We start from the raw sequence: 15,580 nt of genomic DNA on the forward strand, positions 1-15,580 counted from the left end.
GTAGGGTGCTGTGCTGCTTTTCTTCATTTTCTTGTGAGGCACTCTGGTCTTCCGGGTCTTCTATGGAGTGTTGTGTGCTGCTATTGCGCATTCAGTTCTTACTTCTCTCCCATCTTGGCATGGCAGTATAGATGAGCTTCAGCTGAGTGGGTAGGTTCTGAGACAGTGTGTTCCCTTACCCAGGATGTGGCATTACAGTGGAAGTTCATGGTGTGGATCTGGGGTATCCCATTCATGTGGGGCTGTTCGCTTCACTTACTGTGGTGCTGGGCAACTCACTTGCCTCCCTTTGCCTTTGTGTCCTGCGAGTGACTGACTGAGGCTCATGGTCATCCCTCCACACCCTTCGGATGCTGTTGGCGCTTCATCATGGATATGCTACCTTTGCTTGCATGTTTCTATGTCCCAGGTCCCTGACTTTTTGCTGATGGGGTTTCCCAGTTGTCTGCTCTGGCAGTTTGGCCGCTTCCTTAGCTGGTGGGGACTCAGCCAGTCTCTTTAATTTTCCTTCTGCCTCAGACACATTACGACCTCTGGTGCTTCCACTCTCTTTCTTCCTAGGACTACGCTATGCTGCCTTCAGTTATCCTCTTCATCTGTGGTCTGTGTACCTCCACAGTGTATGGCACAGCAGTTGTAGCCAGCTTTGTCTCATATTTCTCTTCCTCAGCTGTTGAGGCACTTGTCACAGCAGTCGCTGTGGCAGCTCAGTTTCCGGACACATTCCAGTTTTTTTTCACTTGCCGCCCAGCCTCCCTTGTATGGCAGTGGTGTGGGCTGGCTGTATGAGGCTCCACCTCCACTCTGGGTTGTGGGTTTCCTGGGTGTTGTGTGGGTTCCCAAGCCCTGGTCACTGGTGGCTTGGTGGTTTGGGTTCTCTCCCTTTTCTCCTTGTTTCACTTCTTAGGCTTCCTCCAGGGGTGCTCTCTTTGCTGTTCAATGGATTTTGCCAAGGTTTCTGCAAAGGCGTCCTTGGTCTTTGGTTTTGGGACATTCTTGTGGATACTCCTTTCAGACCTTTACATTGTGGCTAACCAGTTTTCTTGGGCTGTTACTTTCCAGTTGTTTTTTCGGTCCTTGTAGGTGCTCCCTCTGGTCTTCTTGGGGTCTTCTGAGGAGGCCAGTTCCATCCTATTAACTGGCGTGCCTTGTGCTCTTGTGATCCTGGCAGTGTGCCCTGACTTGCAGGCCTCGCGAGTCGCAGTTCCTGAAAGTGAGTTGTGACGTGCTGGGAGTATCAGCTAATTGGTTTGGACATTGCTGGTGGGCCTTGCAGACCCCTCTTCTGGTGTGGGCCTGTGTCTCTATCTCTCCGGTGCTTTTTGTGGTGTCTCCTTTCCTTTAGAGGGTGCCTGCAGCGTGGCGGTCACTGGGTTCCTTCTTTATTGGGGTGTTTGGATCTTTTGTTTTTGTCTTCTAGATGGTTTCTCCTGTATGGGGCCTTGCTGTTCTGGAGCGGCATCTGACCTGTCCCTAGTTTCTTCCTTCTCTTTTTGTTGACTGGGTTTTCTTCTTGGTCCTATCTGTCACTTCCATCAGTTACTTTCTGTCTGTGGAGGCTTACCCTTTGCACCTTCATTGTTGGTGGTGATCGGTGCATTGTTCTAGATTGTTGGTGTCTTTCTCCTGGTCTTGCTTGCTTGCTGTGGGCCCTTTGCTAACTTGGCTGCTGCCCTCCTCTGGGCCCTCATCGGTTGGGGCTTTATGGGAGGGTGTTTGTTTGTGTGTATCTGCCTTGTGGGTTTTAGTGGCTTTGGGATCAGTTGGCTGGGGGTGGACTGCTAGCTTCCCCATTTTAGGGCCATCTTTCCTTGGCAGAGTGTGTCCCCCACTCATTTTGTGTTGCAACTGTTTTTGGGGCAAGGGTGCAGAGTGGGCATGTGAGGGGCTATGTTTGCTATACCTATCAAGTGTGTGTGGAGCCTGGGTGTCTTTGTGGTCTGACTTGTTTCCTGTAGTTGGTCTGCCAGACTGTCTCATGGCTTCTGAGTTATATGGCTGGGACCCTGCATCTTGTATGGGGGTGTCCTTTCTCGGTGAGATGTCTTTTCGGGTGCACTCTTGGCTTTGAGCTCTCTTGATGCTTGTTCTCCCATTTTGGTTCGATTGGAAATAGAGGGGTGACAAAGCTCTGTTTGGATCTTCTAGGTGTATTTCTGTTCTTCCAGCTGTTTGTGGGTCACCCTGCCTGTTCAGTTTGTTTTCTCATGCTCTTTTTTGTTGTTCCTGGGTGCAATACTGGTTGGTGCACGTGTTGGTGAGCTTGCTGTCTGTCCTCCCCTTTTTGGGCACTGTCCCTGGGCTCAGAATTGGTTTTTGTTCTGGGGGATGGCTTCTCTTTATTGTCTAGTTCTTTCAAGGATACTGGTAGCCTTGGGGTTGGAGGAATGGCCCTGTGTCCCCGGATCCTGGTTCCTTGATTGGGCTGGTTTATTGGGGGCTGGTTTTCAATGTCCTCTCTAAGTGGTTCTGTTGCCTTGGTATCTCCTTCTTTAGCCCTTGATGTCTCCTTCTCCCTGATTTTTGGGTTTGTTGCTTCTGGAGGCTTGGGTGATCTTTGCCTTCTTTGTCTCTTTGGGGCTGCAGGATTTTTGGGCACTTTTATGGTGTCCGGTCCCAGGGTTTCTGTTGGGGGGTGCTCGTGCTTTTCTGCGGGTTGCTTCCTACTACTTTATCGTTGTTTGGGGTCTGCTCCTTCGTGGTTTTCGGGGCCTCACACTCTCTTCTCTGGCCTGGGGAAGTCACTGCTTCCCCCAGCTGGTGGTTGGCCCTTTTCCTCTAGTTTACTGCCTCGGGTTTCTGCCCTCTGTTTTTCTCTGGGAGTGTTCTCAGGCAGCACCTGTTATTCAGTTTTGTGTCCTATGTGTTTTCCACCTTTCCCTTCTTTTGTGTAGGGGCTATTTCATTTCAGCTGGCTGCCTCCTTCTTGGTTGTCATGGTGTGGTTGGGGTGTTTCCCACAATTGGATTGTGTTTTTTTCTCGGTTTCCTCTCCAGCTTGCTTGTTGGGTTGCTTGAGGGTTGTTGGTTTCCCTTGGCTCTGGCTGGGTGCATTCTATTAAACACTCCTCTGCATCCTTGGTTTCATCTGAGTGTTTGGCTTCTGGGGCTCCCTTTTTGGGTTGTCTATTTTTTCATTGGTTAGTGGTTTTGGGGCTTGGGTTCTTCATGTCCTCTGCCCCCCTTGTTGGCCTGTGATGGGCGGCGTGCAGTCTGTCTGGATTTCGCTTTGGTGGTTGTCTCCTGCCTCTTTCTTTTCTTCTGTCATCCCGGCTGCAGCTTTGTGGTGTTTTTTTGGTTCATTGGGATGCTCCGTTGACTGTTTTTTCTGATGGTTGTTTCTTTCTATTTGGGTTGCTGCGTTCTTGGCCTCCTCTTCTTCATTTGGTCGGAGGTCCGCTGTGTCTGCCTTGGAGTCAGTTTCCCTCTCTGATGTTTGTTGCGGCTTGGGCTCCTTTTATTGCTTCTTTTTCCTGCCCGTGTTGGTGCGTTGTGCCCCCTTTTTTGGCTGTGGGGTTTCTGGTCTGGATTCTCCCCTGTGTTTCTGGCCTGTCTAGGGTTTGTACCTGGGTGTGCTGCCTGCTGTTTTGAGGTGGCCTCCTGGATGGCGTTGTTTTTGTTTCCTTTGAAGGCCAGTTTGTTGGCTTGGGTATTCTCACTTGTTATGAATGGGACAACGACAAGGGGGATCAAAGGGTAATGTCCTATTACTTACTGGTAATCTTCATTACTCCGGGTCCTGTTGTCCTCGTCCCATTCATTAAGCCCCTCCCTTCCTCGTGGACAGCTGGCCTTCATTGTTGGGCTTGGTAGTTCAGGCAAAATAATGGGTAGGTACACCTTAAGTACTCCCAGTGGAAGAAGTGATAGGGGAGGTTTCCCAGCATTATTGTGTTCTTTTTCTGTCCATGAGAAAGGAGTATCTCCCTTGTTATGAAAAGGATGAGGACAACATGACTAGAAGTAATTAAGTTTACTGGTAAGTAACAGGACATTACAGGAGACAAGAAATATTATGATAAATGTATATGTCGATCTCTGAGCCAGCTAAAAGTAACCTAGTTACAGAAATATGCTGGGAGTTTAAGGATGTCCAATGAAAAGAAATTGGAGCATATATAGTTTACACCCTTATTTTGATTGTGATAACAATTCTTATTCAGCAGACTTACATGAGAATTGTTCAGAGTTTTGATGGGGATGGGTTTGTGGTTTGGGGAAGCGCTTTCAATTTGTAATCATGAAAAGTATAGTTAACTATTTTGATTAGCTTCTATAATCCATGGACATTCTCCTCACAAGTGTCATTTTAGAATGATGGTCCAAATTCAAAGAAAACATGATTGCCACATATATACACAACATTTTCTGATAGTCCCTTGGAGTAGAAAACTCTGTGTACTATAAAACATAAAATAATATGTTGAAGTATTGAGGCATGTAGGCCCTCATTATGTCATAGGCGGTGAATGCCAACTACTACCACGGCGACGGCTGCCAAAAGACCGTGACCGTGGCTACCAGCTGACCGCCATATTATGACCGTAGCCAGAATTCCGCCAGAAGGCTGGCGGAATTCCAGCTATGGTCATGACGGTGGACGGCGGTAAGTCAGCAGCGCCACACCAGTAGACCGCCGCAGACCGTATCATGATCCATGATACGGCCTGGCAGTGTTCTGCTGGCGGAAGCTGCTGCCGGCATCAGCGCCCCATTCCGTCTCCTTCCGGAGGACCCCCTGAAATCAGGTAAGTCAGGTGCTCCGACAGGGGAAGGGTGTGGGGGTTTTTGTGTGTGTATGTTTCTGTGTGCATGCATGCGGGTGTGGGGCGTGTGGAATACGTGTGTGCATGAATGGATGTGAGGGTGCGTGTATGTTGTGTTGTGTGAATGCGTGTGTGCTTGTATGTATGTCAGTGTGTGTGGATGTGTGTGTGCATGGATGTATGCATGCGTGGGTGAATGTGGGTATGTGTGTGTCTATGCGTGTGTATGTCTGTGCGTGTAGGTGTGTGTATGTTGGGGGTGTCGGAAGGGGGAGGGGGAAGGTGGGGAAGGACTCTGGGGAGGGGCAGGAAAGGGGGGCGGGGGAAACCCCTATCAGTGCCAGGGAATGAATTCCCTAGTGCTGATAGTGCCTACCGCCATGGTTTTCATGGCAGTAAGAAAGCCACAGAAACCATGGTGGTGGGCGTGGTAATATTCCTGTGGGCGTCCTAGTGACCGCCATCGGGCTGGAGACTGTAGCTCGGCGCCGTGGCGGTCGGTGTGTTACATTGGCAGTTTGGCTTTTGCCAAACCGTCAATGTCATAATATGGTGGTATGTACCGCCAGTCTGTTGATGGTACTACAGCCACTATAACACTGACCGCCGGGGTCATAATGACCCCCGTAGTCTGGAAATATATTACATTAGGCTACGTAATGGATGCAACCATTACTCAGTTTGTTTAACCTTGTCTCTTCTTCCATATTCTAGGGTTCGCCTACTTTCAACTCCAACTTTCTACTTATTTAATTTTGTCACAGTGATTTTAATATGTTTAAAATAGTGTTCACATTTTTATCATCCCCTTTTGAAAAAAATAAATATCTGAATGCATTGTTTATTGATTTGCCTAGTGTATCATATAATACATGTTAGGTACAAACAAAACTAAGGACCTGATTCATTACTACTTTGTGTGTTTCAAAAAACTACCAGGAATCTACATGGAGAGTTGTACCATGCACAGGTTTCCATGTGGATTCCTTGAAAGGTCATGTGAAAGCCATTGTAATTATACTCCCACAATATGGTGTTCTCCATAGTGGAGAACCCTTTGTGAGATATTGAGTTGTTTCGTGACTGGGTGTGGGCTCTGGTCTAACAGCAGCCACAATTGCCATCAGGGAAAGGCACAAGCAAACCCCACATTAGAGTCTGTGCTCACCCTCTGGTAGCTTGGCACAGAGCAGTCAGCCTTAATTTGAAGGCAATGTGTAAAGTGTTTGTGCAACTCTTCAAACAGTAAAGCAAGGAAATAAAAACGTTAGAAGAACAAAATGTAATCTAATAAATAAAACAAGACTACAATGACAAAATCCACAATTCTTGCCAAGGTAAGGCACAAGCAAACCCCAAAGTACCCTCTGGTAGCTCGGCACAGACAGAAAGACTTGAGTTGAAGGCAATGCATAAAAGTATTTGTGCAACACTTCAAACAGTAAAGCAGGGAAAAAAACAAGTTAGAAGAACAGAAAGTGATCTAATAAATAAAACAAGACTACAATGGCAAAATCCACAATTCTTGTCAAGGTAAGGCACAAGCAAACCCCAAATTACCCTCTGGTAGCTTGGCACAGACAGTCAGACTTAAGTTGAAGGCAATGTGTAAAGCTTTTTTGCAACACTTCCAGCAGTAAAAAATAAGTGCACGTCTCACAGAAAAAGGATCTGAAACCAGGTTAGAAGAATAGAATTTTATTTAATAAATAAAACGAGACTAAAATGTCAAAAATCCAATCAGTAGAACTTGAGTTATGAACTTTTAAAGAATAAACAGGGAAATAGTGCCTAAATATATGAAGCACCAACCGTGAATATCTAGTTGCGCAGGACTAGGACAAAGTCACAATTTCAGGCCAAATGTGAGAGAGCACAGACCGGCTGCAGGGCCCAGTTGGTCCACTGAATAAAGTACCTTAAGCTCTGGTTGCAGAGTGTTGGGTGGATCTGAGTTGAAGATGTGTCACGCAGCTGATGCAGTGCCGTTGGTTCCAAGGTGCAGCAAAGCTGTGGTTCGAGATCCTGTTGCGTTGATACAAGGATTCCATAGAAAGGGGCTGCAATGCGAAGGCTGGTGTTGGAGACGCATTCCAATGAGCAGTGAAGCTGCAATGCGGAGCTTTGGCGTCGTCGTAGAGGCTGTAGTCGACAAGGGATGTGAGGACCTTCTCAGGAAAGTGTGACCCAGTGGTGGTTCCGAAGGCGATGCATCAAACCCAAGATGCAGGGTGGGGCGGTGATGTGAGTCTTCTGCGCTGGGCCCAATCCACACAGTAGGATCAATATGTTGGTTCTGCTCAAGGATGCACTACTCAGCCACGGAGATGTGTCAGTTCTGCTTGTGGAAACACTGCTCAGCAGAGAAGATGCATTAGTTCCAGTGGGAAGCATCTTAGGCACACTTCCAAGGGTCCAGGACTGGGGTGCCACCACTTGGATCCCTCGTAGATGGCAGAGTCCAGGTGCAGAAGCTGAGTGGTTGAAACACTTTTATGTCCCTGAGACTTCATATCAGGAGGCCAGCCAACTAGCCCTTGAAGTCACTCTGGGTTATGGGTTGGAGAGATGCAGGTCCAGTCCTTCTTGCTCCCAGGCAAAAGTGCAGCAGACAGCAGTGCAGCACAACAAAGCAGAAGTCCAGCAGAATGCAGTCCATTAATGTGTCAGTCTTTTCAACAGCCCAGGAGTCCTTCATCTTGGCAAAATATCCACATCTCCAGACGTGTACTGATGTGGTGGTGTTTGAGGTCCCGTATTTATACTTTTTTGGTGCCCTGACTCTGGAAGGTGGGAGAAACTTCTAGACAGTGGCTTTGAAGTGCACGTTGTCCCTGCTTCCCCTATCCTAGGTCCAAAGTGTTTGGTGTGCCCTTGTTAAGCCCTTTGTGTGTGGACAAGACACAGCATATTCAGGTATAAGTGAGACTGTGTCCAGCTCCCCCCATCCTGTCCCCGATGACCCATTAAGTCACACCTAAGCTCCAACTGTGTGGCTGTCTAGGAGAAATACAAAAGCTTGACTGTCAACTACACCCAGTCATGTTACCAGAGACTAGCTCCAGGCAACAAATGGCTAAGGCAAGAAAAGGCCAGTTTTCTAAAAGTTATTATACCATATGAGGCAAACCCATATAACCCTTAGACCTGGGTATTTAATTTAAATAATAAACACAAATTAGGTCAACTCGGGGGAAGTATATGCCTCAACTCTCATTGCATTAAAAAATAAAAGTAAAAACCTGTTCTCTTAATAATATGTGATAACTTCAAGTTAATTCGTATCACCTTTTATTATTCAATCTAATGAAAAAGAAATGTCTTTAATCATAAAAACTTCATTAAGAAATAGGTGCTCCCAATTTTTATAACGCAGTGAAAGTGATAAAGTGATATTCGTGCCAAAGTGTTGTATACAATATATACAAATGTGGTTAAAAAACATATAGGAAGAAAGCGAACTTCAATAAGACCCCTTCATCCCAGGTGTATTGAAGTCACTCATGTCTAATCCACATATAATGTAGTCAACGTTTCGACCCTTTATCAAGACAAAAATCATTAGTGGGTCATCCTCAGGACTGAACAATTCTTCTAGCCGGAAACACCTATTATTCTAAGATTTTTTGACATGAGCCTTTTAAGGAGTGATTCCTAGTAGTACATAAAATAAGTCTCCTCACTCCTGTAATTTCGGATTCTGGCAGCATATAGCCTCTCTGATTGGGCAACCCTCTTTTAATGATTATATAGCATCAAAGACATTCTTTTCTTTTGCCTTTGGACGTCTTTTCAAGTCCGTGTTCGGAAGAAAAAGCCGTTCTTGTTGCAGCCACGAGTGGCGCATGACCAGAAGGTTAAATAAACTAGCGATCTACCTAGAGAACAGGTTTTTATTATTATTTTTTAATGAAATGGGAGTTGAGGCATATACTTCCCTCGAAGCTTTCTAAAAGTGGCATGTTCAGAATTGCAATTTGAAATCTGACTTCACCATAAGTTAGGGTTTTAAATTGTGATTCTAGAGATACCAAACATCTCTTCCATTCTGCAAGTTACACTTATAAGGTGTCATAAGACAACTCCAATGTTAATCTACAGGAGATATGGGCCTTTTAATGAAGAAGAATGAATTTAAGAGCTTTTCATCACCAGGACATGTACAAGTGGAAATATATGTGTCCTACTTTTTAAATACATTGCACCCAGCCATCTGGGCAGTCGGGGGCCTACACTAGTAGTGACTTACATGTATTAAAAAGGAAGGTTTTGGCTTTGCAAAAGGTATATTTTGCGATGTCAGAATGACAGTTTAAATTTACACACACAGGCTTTGCAATGCCAGGCCTGAAACATGTTTAAAGGGTTACTTAGGTGGGTTGCACAGTCAATGCTGCAGGTCCACTAGTAGAATTTAAAGAAACGGGCCATGAGCACATGTAGTGCTCCCTACTAAGGACTTATAAGTAAATTAAATATGCTAATGATACCATGTTCTAGGGGAAGAGCACAAGCACTCTAACATTGCTTAGCAGTGGTAAAGCGTGCAGAATTCTAAGGCCAGCAAAAACAAAGTCAGCAGAAACAGGCGGTCTGAAGGGAAAAAGTCAAGGGGAAACCACGCTAAGGATGCCAGGTCTAACAACTCCTCACAATGGAAAAACGATTCCTTTTTTCAAATTCACATTTTCTTTGCTGTGGAGAAAACTCTTCCACTATATCAAAACCAAATCTGGGGGTAATCCATTCCTCTTCTCACCCTGGAAAGGAACATATGGAATCATGAGTAAAAAATCCAACACTTGTTAATACTGACAGAAGTACACATATAGCAACAAATGTACACGTTTGTGGGAGCTCACAAAAAGGCTAACCATGCTTTGAAACACCCACTTTCCCATCCCTTGTGTGGAATCGATGGGTATAGAGAACTGGTTTTAAAGAATTCGGCACGTGTAAACGGGTCCATACTTTCAAGCAAATCCTTTGTGAATTTCTGGCAGGTGTAAAATAGATTTATTTGGTCTTAACATACGTTTACTACACGTGCACCTTTGTGAATAAGGCCATAAATATAAATTATTTATTATATATTATTTATTATATATTAAAGATGTGCCCCATGTTCATACATTCTGGGGCTCGCATGTTTCCTTTCAAGGAAATTAGAGGCTTAATTTCTTCCAAATAAATTACATCTGATATGCAGTGAAGTCAGCTAAATCAGAGATTTACATGCCTAATACCAATGTACATTATCTGTGTTAATAGGATCAAACGCACGAAGTGTTATACAGTGACTTATGTGTTGTTGATAAATAATAGTGTTTACTTAAAGTTACAAGGAGATACATTTTTCATTTCACAATTGTTGCCTAAAATGGCTCAGATGGCTTAATAAATTAGACGCCGTTCTGTTATTCAGCATCAAGTAAACTATCTAAGTGAATCTGCCACGCTTAATGCAGCGCCAGACTCTTTATGATGACCTTGGAAGAGAAACTACAGCAGAGTATGATACAAGAGCTGGATATGAAGCAACGTTATTGGGTTCCTATATTTAGAATAGCTGTGAAGAATAACATAAATGGATAACAGACTGTGCTCTCTAATACAACACCCTACAAATAAGGCCTAATTAATCCTCAAAATAAATAGCAATTGCTGAAAAAAATGAAAAAAGTAAAGGAATGCGAAAGAATACACTGTTGGCATTTCAATGTAGCAGTTTTTCTGCCTTCCTCATTGCTCTACATAGTTACTACTAAAGGGTAGACTTGTAAATCGACAATTGCGCCTCTGCAACAAGGTTTTCTCATTGCAGATGTGCAAGTAGGCACACACAATTGGGAAGATTTACGTACATTGTTAGTAATTGCCGACCGTCCAAATACTGCGTGTGCAAGTCGTATACGCTCTGTTGTCACATTGTGTAGTGGGTAAATGATCCTGACCTCCTGCTGTTGACGTCGCTTGTCCTGATCTCTGGAACCACGGTTAACGGCCCACTACCACCCCACAGGGCACAGTCCGCGGCAGGCATCCACAGTGGCGGCCGGCAGCTTTAGGAGGGAGGGGGATGGGTGGGCGGGACGCACACGCACACACACACACACACACACACACACTCATTCTTTCACACACAGACACGCACGCACATCCATTAACAACACTCATACCATTTAAACATGCACGCACGCACCAAACATTCATTTTAAAAGATCGCACACACTCATTCTTTCACACACACACGCACGCATGCACGCACATCCATTAACAACACTCATAACACTCAAACATGCACGTGCGCACCAAACATTAAATTTAAAACATCACACACATACACACACACTTACCTTCAGCCTCCAGGTCCCAGGAAGGTTGGGACTGCTGCCTTCCCTCAGCCAATGAGGGAAGGCAGCAGTCCCAGCCTCGTTAGAGAGTGGGATGGGGTCAGTGGGACTGCTGACACCACCCCACTCTGTGACGAAGTGTCACTGATTGACACTCGCCCTGGGCACTTCAGGGCTTAAACCTGAAGCGCCCAGGGAGAGTGTCAATTGGTGACGCTTCCCTCGTCACCCAGGGGAGGGTCTCAAGGCACCTTTTCTGAGCCAAGGAGGTCACGCCCATAGGAGCTGTGACCTCCTCAGCCCAGCAAAGTTCAGCTCAGGCAGCCAGGAGTGTGCACAAATTGCGCATGTCTGCTCCTGGCTGCCTGAGTTGAACATGGAGAGCGTCTGTCAGGCTGACCTTTGTTCAGCCTAAAAGACACTCTTCATGAGGGGAAAAAGGTGGGGGGGGGGCGTGGCCCCTCTGCCCCAAAAGGACGGGCCGCCACTGGGCATCCATCTGCCAACCAAATTTTATGTCTCCGATGCAATCCCCCTTAAGGCACTTTAGTACACTGACCCATCAAACGGGGTCACCACTGCAGCGGGTCAGTAGCAAAGCTTTTCTCAGCCACTGACCCTGTAAATTTTAAATATTTTATTTGGTTTATTTCCCCATGAAGGATAAACGTCTTCTTCAGCCTTTTCCAATGCCTTTTCTTTTAAGCAATTTAAACAAAACATTAATTTGCCCTGCACATGTTTTTATGACACTAAAGGCTCCCTGTATGTTCCCTTTCCTACAAAATCATTTTTGGAGGGGGGGGGGTGGGGGAGTAGATTGCCTTGGCAAAGAAACAGTTCTTTCACTGGATTTATAAATAAGGTCTTAAAGCGATTTACATGTGCAATGGATAAATTACATAAGGTCACACTCATTTTCTCAGCCTAGTTCCCCAGTTACTAAGTCAGCAGTTTTGATTATAACTGGGGTGACGGAAGTCGCAGAGTTCTGCAAAGTTATATAAAAACACTGCAAGATTCCGCAGAATTCCGCCAACAGGCAGAAAAATGTATGTTGCACTGCAATTTAGCCCCAGTGGCAAGAGCAGGACTGAAAATTCAGCGTGAATAATACCATACTATGCACAAAAGCGCACGCATATTCTAGTGGATTTTGGCTGCCACTGAAGTCGAATATTTACTCAAACAATAGCAAATCTATCTGAAAAGCAGCCCTCTGACTGCGACCGCTTGTGACCCTCCGTGATCAGCTGCATTCGAAAATGGCACCAGGGGACACCAAACCTTCGTCAGAAAGATTTCTGCTACACAGTGATTGGCAGAATTTGCCCAAAACGCTGCATTTTGCTAAATTTTGTCAATTCCACCGGTAAAATTAACCAATCCGCCCACCTCTTGATGTAACACCAGATTCTTAAAAATGTTTTTATCAAGAGTGCACAAGGACATGTTCTGCCCAATCACTATCTCACGAAAGAATGTTTTCCAGTGTAAATAACAACAATTGTAACTGGCTCATTTGAGAGCCATGCCTTGCAGCGTTCATCTGGCTTTTTAAAGACATAAACTATAGGGAGTTATTCCATAGTTCTGGGCATGGTATCTGCAGTGCTAATTTGTAAAACAATATGTGCTGGTAACCAACATTTTAATCAGCACCACAGGGCAGGTGCTGACAAATGCAGAATACTCCGGATTATCATTCTTGATTCCACCTCCTGCCTCTTTCTTCCCCCCACAATCCACGCCCCTTGATTTCATGTTTAATTTCATTTCTGCTTTCTCCCTTTGCCTCTGTTTGTCTGTTGTCTCTTCTTCCTTCTGCCCACTTTTGTGTTTTTCTGTCTCTTGCTCTGATTCAAAGTATGATGAACAGAAGTAAGTCAATTCCCTCAAAATGAGCAAGGTGGGTCTCTGCTATATTCTATGCTGAATGACAAGTACAAGATGAGTAGAAGTTTCGAAAATGATTTCTTTCTTGGTAAGATGATATACAAATAATTGCTCACGAAGAGAGGGCAGGAGCCACTGGAAACGCTGCTGTTCAGTCAAGTAATCCAGATTAGAATGCCCCTTGCACAACATATTTGGGACTGACAGGAATGTTTCTGCCTACATTTTTTGGAGCAAAAGGAGTTGCTTCTGTCTTCTTCCACTCCTTGCTACAGACCTGACTGATTTTTATCAGCTAGGCAACCTTTAAAAATGTTGTAACTTGTGACATCTTTTAACTTTTTTTCGTATGACAGCACAAAAACATAAAAATACGACTGATACGTATATAAAGGTGCTGATGATGAGTGGTTCAGAACAGTCTCAACAGTCAAATGCATGGATGGGACACACCAAAAGAGTATTACAATAACTATGGAATATAAACACTTTTCACTTCACATGTCAGCCATCTCACTGGGATGTTATCAGAGAGAACATAATTTAGAACAATGAAAGCCATAATTTTACCATAATATGGCAGTCGAAGTCAGGGCTGCTGGAACATCACACAGTACTCACTCATAAAACATAACAAATTTTAGCATAATATGGCAGTCGAAGTCAGGGCTGCTGGAACATCACACAGTACTCACTCATAAAACATAACACATTTTAGCATAATATGGCAGTCGAAGTCAGGGCTGCTGGAACATCACACAGTACTCACTCATAAAACATAACAACAGTCCGTACTCAGGAACGATCATAGAATACCTAACTCTGGATCACCAACTCCCCGAATCCAGTCAAATTGTTTTGCCAGATGGGGTGTGGCCAAACAAGATGGTCTGCAACACGTCTTGAACAGAAGCTCCTCAAGCCCCTACAACATCCTTAGGAACCATGCGTTACCCCTGCTTGCTAAAATAATCTAGTGAGTACCGACCAGCTGCTGAATACCTGGTGACCCCATTGAGTTTAAAAGAGCCTGCACTAGTGATAAGAAAGTGAAGTTTGACCCAGAGGCCTCCATGCAAGCACTTTCTTCAAGATGGTGGCCGGCCTGTAAGATGGGTGATTGAAGGGATCTGGGAGCAGATTGGAGCTCGTGGACACCGCTGCACACCCAGAGCAGAGGTGAGAACCCACATCTGCTAGACTCAAGGAGAAAACTGGAGTGAGGTTGGCCCTACACAAGGACCAGGGCGGACAATGCGTCCGGCAGTGCATGGCTGATGAAGTGAGGTGCGTCTGGGGAGGAATGAGAGAGATGCACCTATGGTGCTTTGCCATACCAACACTGGAAGGGCCCTTTTCAACCGCGTCTTCAGAGCTGCGCCATAGACAAAGGTAAAGACAAGATTAGCTATGACCTGAGAAGTCTTGGGTGGTGTGTCTCCAACGTAATATAACTGCAACAACAACAAGGTGATGGATGAAATGTTTGAATTAATCTCAACACTGGCTATCTCTTATGCCTGCATTCCAATCCATTGTTGTTCACCCATCATGTCACTCTCAACAAGGTGTGCATTAGGCAAATTGGTACTGACCCTCATGAGAATAGGTAATGCCTAACTGCCAGACAAGGCTCCTCCAGAAGGGACCACAGGCTACACCAGGCCTCTGGTGACCTACTTAGGCCTCACCACAGAGGTACAGCTTCAGCCCTCTGGAACACTGAGCAACTGACCCAGGTCTGGTATACTGTCACCCTTAGAGAGCAAACTGCAAAAACAAGGTAATGGATGGAATGCTTGAATTAATCTCAGCCACTGACAGTTGTATGGTTCTATATTCCAGTCCATCGATTCTCACCCACCATGCTACTCAAGTTAAAAAAAAAACACCCTATTGAATCAGCACCAACCTTGCCACTTATGGGAACAGTCTGACCCAAACTGCCAGGCAAGGGTCCTTCCAGAAGGGACCACAAGCAACCCTTGTGGGATTTTGACCTACCTAGATCTCATCAGTGAGTTATAGCTTGAGTCCTGTGGCACAGTGAGCACAGGACCCATGTCTGAGCATACCCGTTGCACTTAGGACATAAACTGCTTGACTACAAGGAGATAGATGGAATTCCTTAATTAATCTCAGCCACTGACAATCAGGCCACATCCCAGTCCATCATCTCTCATCCACCATGCCACTCTAGACAAAGGCCCACCTTGTGTAAATTAGTACCAACATTGTTTCTCCTTGCCCCAAACTTCCAGGAAATGGCCCCTCCTGAAGGGACCACAAGCAACCTCAAACCTGTTTTAACCTACTAGGATCTCATCAGTAAGGTATAGCTTGAGTCCTATGGCATATTGAGGACAGGACTCATGTCTGTGCATACACATTGCATTTAGTGCATAAACTACAACAAGGTGGGGGCCTGTCGCCGAGGAAGTTGGCCTCAATCTAAGTCAGCTCTGACTTAACAATAATACCACATCAGCCCTGTGATCTATACCCAGCAGGGATGTTTATGGGCCCCAGTGAGAGGGACAGTAAAGTAACTTTGGTGCCCAAGAAG

Source organism: Pleurodeles waltl, chromosome 3_1 (genome assembly GCF_031143425.1).
Source record: "Pleurodeles waltl isolate 20211129_DDA chromosome 3_1, aPleWal1.hap1.20221129, whole genome shotgun sequence".
Taxonomy (NCBI): Eukaryota; Metazoa; Chordata; class Amphibia; order Caudata; family Salamandridae; genus Pleurodeles; species Pleurodeles waltl.